The sequence below is a fragment of the Schistocerca cancellata genome, chromosome 1 (assembly GCF_023864275.1).
Source record: "Schistocerca cancellata isolate TAMUIC-IGC-003103 chromosome 1, iqSchCanc2.1, whole genome shotgun sequence".
In the NCBI taxonomy this organism is placed as follows: Eukaryota; Metazoa; Arthropoda; class Insecta; order Orthoptera; family Acrididae; genus Schistocerca; species Schistocerca cancellata.
In genome coordinates this window covers 841,861,344-841,867,762 of record NC_064626.1, presented here as the reverse complement: position 1 = coordinate 841,867,762, position 6,419 = coordinate 841,861,344, and the positions used below count along the sequence as shown (strand labels likewise).

The window sequence follows — 6,419 nt, the reverse complement described above, 5'->3', positions numbered from 1 at the left end:
CTCTACATCCGCTTACCTTCCTCACGGATCCTTTATCAATTCAAATTCCCACCTCTCCTCACTCATACTGAACACATCCGAGTAATCTGCACCATCAGCAAACTCGATTCCAACAATCCTATTGTTTCCCCTCTCGTTTCCAATCCTGTGCTGCCACGCCTTTGTCTACACATCCCTTCAACCCTACACATGCACACCCTCCGCATCATCTCCCGAAAATATTTCCACTATCTCCTCTACCCACACCACGAACTCCACCCCAACATATACCCGTCCTGCCAATACCAACTCTGAATCCATCCTACCCTATCCATACCACCCCACCCTCAGGGCTCCCTCCTGCTCCTCTTCTCCCCCTACCACAGCTCATCCTTTTCCCCTTCCCTGTCGCCCTCTGTCCCCTTTTACCCTCCAATCTACAGCTCTCAATGCCAGTTGCCCCTCTCTCCTTGGCCCCCTTAGCCGCCCCTGTCTTGTCACCATTTCTTACCAGTTCACTGTCATCACCACCACTCCCTTATCTCCATCCATACCCACCCTTCTTTTCATCTACAATCCACCGTTCCAGGCAGGTATTTTTCCAGTTTTACTGAAAGTGCACAGTGATCTGTTTTCAATCGTCTGTGTATCTCATGTCGTGTTCAATGTTTTTGTCCACCTTCTTTGTCACTGTTTTTAAACAATTCGTGAAGACAGCGTTGTATCATTTATATTTCTACCATTCATGTCACCTTTTCAACTAATTTTAAATTCATGGTACATGTGTCTCCTGTTTTTTTTTTGTTTTTGTCTTAGCATCTAATTTGACATTAACGGCCTTGCCGCAGTGGATACACCGGTTCCCGTGAGCTCACCGAAGTTAAGCGCTGTCGGGCGTTGTCGGCACTTGGATGGGTGACCATCCATGCCACCATGCGCTGTTGCCATTTTTCATGGTGCACTCAGCCTCGTGATGCCAATTGAGGAGCTACTCGACCGAATAGTAGCGACTTCGGTCAAGAATACCATCATAACGAACGGGAGAGCTGTGTGCTGACCACACGCCCCTCCTATCCGTATCCTCCACTGAGGATGACGCGGCGGACGAATGGTCCCTGTAGGCCCCTCGTGGCCTGAAGGAGGAGTGCTTATCTAATTTAGCATTAAGTTCTACTGGCTGAAGAGCGGGTTATTTGTACTAATGGCAGATCCCCCCTCCTTCCCGTCTACATGGGATGAAGGGGTATGAAATAACAGTAAAGGAAAAAAAAAACCACGATTGACGTCGTACATACAGCAAATAACTGAATTTTTGCCTTAGTTTTACGGTGGAAACAACAAATAATATATCGAAAGCACGCTGTCCATGATCATGAACGAACAGAGTGAGCCCTCCCACTTTTAAGAACAAAATAGCATCTGCTAGGAACTCATTACTTCGTTCATATAGGTAAGAAACAGGGTACGCTATGCTGTCAACTATCTAGTTTCAACCACTTTTCAATATAACTCAACTAGCCACTTCCCCATCCAAAAGACACATGTAAATTATTCTACATATATAGGAGGCTGCTTTGGATTTTTGACAAGTTAACGAATAACAACGAATATTCTCATACAAAAACTTATTAATTTCTCATATACATTTACATTCAGAAAACAACTCTCTTTACTTTTGCTTCGTGTAATTTTAATAACATCCAGCTTAATTTTTAACTTATAGCTCAAATCTATATCTGAATCATTTATTTCTTTCTCCAGCCAGTTATTTGACATAAATAAAGAAGCTGTATTCTCGAATTCTCATACATATATAATTTTCTTCCTGTGAAATATCGGTTTTATCACTTTTACAATTAACTCTTTTCCTTCCTGCAGTAATTCTAAGCGAGAGGATTGTGGTATTTTAATTTTATCTCTTATTTCCTCCAGCACAATATTGTTAAAGCGTTCCACATCTACCTGTATATATATCGGCAACTCTTCTGCTCCACAATCGTGATGAGTTTCTGTACAGAACTTTAAGTTTACAACTTTTGCAAACGAATTCTATTAAATGTAGTTGCTCCGTCAGCTTTAAACTCTGTAAATGGCTGTTCTGTTGCCAGGTGAAAAATGGAGAATCCATCACATTTAGATAGAATATAACCAGCCTTCTTAAGTTGATCTAAATGGGAATGGAGTGTTATAAACAGTTTTTTCGTGGATCCTTTAACGTAGCTGACGCTCTGGATTCCATTGATTTTGGCCAGGACTCCAACACGTTACCAGTCCCCATTGCTGTTCATTGTAAAAGTAGGTATTTTATTTTCCTCAGTCGTGGCCAGATTTCACCATACACTTTGTTTAAAGATGTATGTAAACTTTGCTTGCACATCTGCAATACTTTCTTCTTTTTCCAACAGCAGTTTACATTCTTCCTTTATGGCCGTTGTTTTCGGCATATACTCCAGTTTTCGTTTTTTGACCTCGATGTCCTCCACTTCCAGTTTCCTTTTGCATGCATCTAACATATTAACTGTACTTAAAGGGGTAATTTCTTTAATAGAGAATGGTTTAAGTCTGGTCGACACATTGGTTAGTTCTCTTTGGACTTGCAGCATAACATTATTTGTGTCAACTAGCGCTAATCTGCAATATCCATATCTGATGGTATTATGGAGAATAATGTCCTAGATTGAGAAAAATATTTTCTTCTGCTTTGACATAACACTTCAGTCTAACACATATACCGCCTTTGCTGGGGGTCAGTGTTAAGAATCTCTATGTAGTTTATAGGTAGATAATTAAAACTGTATGCAGACAGAACATACCTAATAACCTTCTCATCTTAAGTATCTGGAAGAGTTACATGTATACCAGTCAATTTTCGGCTGTTTTTATTTCCCCAGGACACAAACTGCAAAACGTTAAATACCACACAGCAGTTGCTCTGTACGTTATCCATTAATTGACGTCATGTGAAAGCAGTTGGCACAGAGTACAGTGGAGAACATTGTAAATGCTATGTTTTAGTGTCTAATGCACTTAAACACTCTTGCACAAGGTAAAACACATGATCCATTCTGTAGTTGTATATTGTAACCTCCAGTATGGTAAAACCATGTTCTTTAGCCAAGAAAGACCTAAAAGGTTTTCGTGGTCGCATGTGTGGACACTTTATGAAATTTATAAGGTAGTTACCGGTAGCTTGGACTTGTGATTTGTTACATAAATTTGTTATGTATCTTTGCTTTACAGTTGGTGATACGTGGTACTTCCTGGAATTAAGGAGAACTTGGAAGGGAGGACCCACCAATATAACATTCTTTTAAACAACCTTTTTGTTTTCCAATATATTAACTGTGTTTTACAGATAATCGAAGCATTTAACCATAAAATTTTCTTTAACAAAATGAACAAATCTGAAAAATTCTTTTGACCTTAAACCTTAAGTTGAATAAGCTTTTAATCTTTGCAGAAGAAATCTGAAGTGTTGTATTGCAAACAGTAAACAATATTATGATGATTCCAGAATGAGATTTTCACTCTGCAGCTGCAGAGTGAAAATCTCATTCTGGAAACATCCCCCAGGCTGTGGCTAAGCCATGTCTCCGCAATATCCTTTCTTTCAGGAGTGTTAGTTCTGCAAGGTTCGCAGGAGAGCTTCTGTAAAGTTTGGAAGGTAGGAGACGAGGTACTGGCAGAAGTAAAGCTGTGAGTACCGGACGTGAGTCGTGCTTCGGTAGCTCAGCTGGTAGAGCACTTGCCCGCGAAAGGCAAAGGTCCCGAGTTCGAGTCTCGGTCGGGCACACAGTTTTAATCTGCCAGGAAGTTTCATATCAGCGCACGCTCCGCTGCAGAGTGAAAATCTCATTCTGGAAACATCCCCCAGGCTGTGGCTAAGCCATGTCTCCGCAATATCCTTTCTTTCAGGAGTGCTAGTTCTGCAAGGTTCGCAGGAGAGCTTCTGTAAAGTTTGGAAGGTAGGAGACGAGGTACTGGCAGAAGTAAAGCTGTGAGTACCGGACGTGAGTTGTGCTTCGGTAGCTCAGTTGGTAGACACTTGCTCGCGAAAGGCAAAGGTCCCGAGTTCGAGTCTCGGTCGGGCACACAGTTTTAATCTGCCAGGAAGTTTAATATTATGATGATGATGATGATGATGATTACAAGACGACCGGATCAGCGGCCCGCCCGTTATCTGGTTTCATTGAACCGCGCCCTCTACCTATCATGCTACTACCTTCTGGACTGGGGTTAGATAAGTCTTGATGTCCCCCCCCCCCCCCCCCCTTAACTCATCTCGGTGGTTGTCGGCAAAAGACAATTTCATAACAGAGTTAATAAGATTTTCTCAAGAAGAGTGACCAGAGTTCTATCTTCAGGCCGAATACCTTCCAAGACATTAGCAACTAAATTCACCTCGGGAACATCCATACGTAGTGCCGATACTGGCTCGCTAACCCGCTCTACATATTCAAACAACGATTCGTGGGAGTCCTGCAAGCGCCAATAATATCTACACTAGCTCTTTGCGCATACGGTCCGATAACTTACCCTCCATGGCCGATTGCCTCAATTGCCCGATCGTCTTACCCTGCTTCGAATAGCAGCTTACTTAAGCTAACGCGTGCTAACGGGTAGAGTGCGATAAGTACTATGTGATGGGGGATCCTTAATGCGTCAGCATGCGACTCAAACTTGACTAGCACCCACAATACCTGTTGTATATTTTCTAAGGTTTCAATTGACAATTCCCGAATACTGTTTAAGAGAAACATCATCGGGTTAGGGAGGCGGGCAAAATATTCCCCAGACCCATCACTTACACGTTGGGCGACGGATCCACATTCGGGTATTGGATTGTCTGAAACACATTCTATATAATTTGTATCAGCGCCACTTTCTAATTCTAAAGCTGCCGTTTGGATTTGCAAAACAATCAAAAGATTATTTAACTGAATGACACGTGCTAACTGTTCAGAGCTGTGTTCTAGAAGTATAAGATCCCTTACTCTATTGTCCAGGTGTACTAATTGTGCATAAATGCGCTTCACCTGCCTCACGGTTGCCTGATTATTTTGGAGAAAAAAGAAGCACTCCATCTTCAGGCCACAAGTGGCCCATCGGGACCATCAGACCGCTGTGTCATCCTCAGTGGAGGATGCGGATAGGAGGGGCGTATGGTCAGCACACCGCTCTCCCGGTCGTTATGATGGTATTCTTGACCGAAGTCATTACTATTCGGTCTAGTAGCTCCTCAATTGGCATCACGAGGCTGAGTGCACCCTGAAAAATGGCAACAGCGCATGGCAGCCCGGATGGTCACCCATCCAAGTGCCGACCACGCCCGACAGCGCTTAACTTCGGCGATCTCACGGGAACCGATGTATCCACTGCGGCAAGGCCGTTGCCTGATTATTTTGGAGAAAGGAGATATTTTGTTGTAACTGGTTCAATTCTACCATAATCGTCTAAATTTTGGCTCACCTCGCCAAGCGTGCTGACAGAAACGGAGAGTGGTGCCGACAACGTTGGCCGTGGCCTGGCCGCCAGCTCCCCCACCGCACCATGAACATTTTGTTGCCCAGTGATCGTGCTGATCTCTTTTTAGGTACGAAATACCGGGACACTGACGTGGATCCACGGTGCGGCTGCGGACAAAAGAGGATAATTACACAATGCCCCAAAAGAATAAAGTGCAAAATTTAAACGAAAGCAGGTTGCGTGAAATGAAAATCGTGACAACCCCCCCCTAACGAGTCGAAAACCACGCTCTGCTACCAATGATGCGTGGTACTTACAGGAATTAAGGAAAACGCGGAAGGGAGGACCCACCAATATAACATTCTTTTCGCACAACCTTTTTGTTTAACAATATATAAACCGTGTTTTACAGATAATCCAAGCATTTAACCATAAAATTTTCTTTAACAAAATGAACAAATCTGCAAAATTCTTTTGACCTTAAACCGTAAGTTGAATAAGCTTTTGATCTTTGCAAAAGAAATCTGAAGTGCTGTATTGCAAAAAGGAAACAATATGACAATGACTACAAGACGGCCCGACCTGCAGCCCGCCCATTATCGGGTGAAACAGCGGTGTTTACTACCACGCTGGACAGTGTCTGTCTTATTATGCGCCCTTCTGCAACACATGAAAATTATATAAGCACCATTGATGACAAGAGTGATTCAGTTACCCAGAACACATCACTTAACTTTTAATTTGGAAACTGTATGTCGAAAGGTTCGGGGTTAAAATGCACACCTGTTCTTGCAGGTTAAACAGATTAGCAAACAATATGACAATGATAAGGCTTACTTCAAAGCAACCAACCTATTAATTTCAATCGGCAACCAAGGTGCGACTGGATCCCAACCAGTCCCTTCTGACAATTTTGACTAAAGCCCTGGTGATAGTTAGCTGTTAATAGTTTCAAAGTTAAACTGATTGTCAGT

At 42.7% G+C, this 6,419-nt stretch overlaps 1 pseudogene; it reads right to left on the bottom strand.

Moving 5' to 3' along the window:
• Positions 1-5,255: 5,255 nt before the first annotated feature.
• LOC126105319 (5S ribosomal RNA) lies at positions 5,256-5,373 on the bottom strand (annotated as a pseudogene).
• Between the last annotated feature and the right edge of the window lie 1,046 nt (positions 5,374-6,419).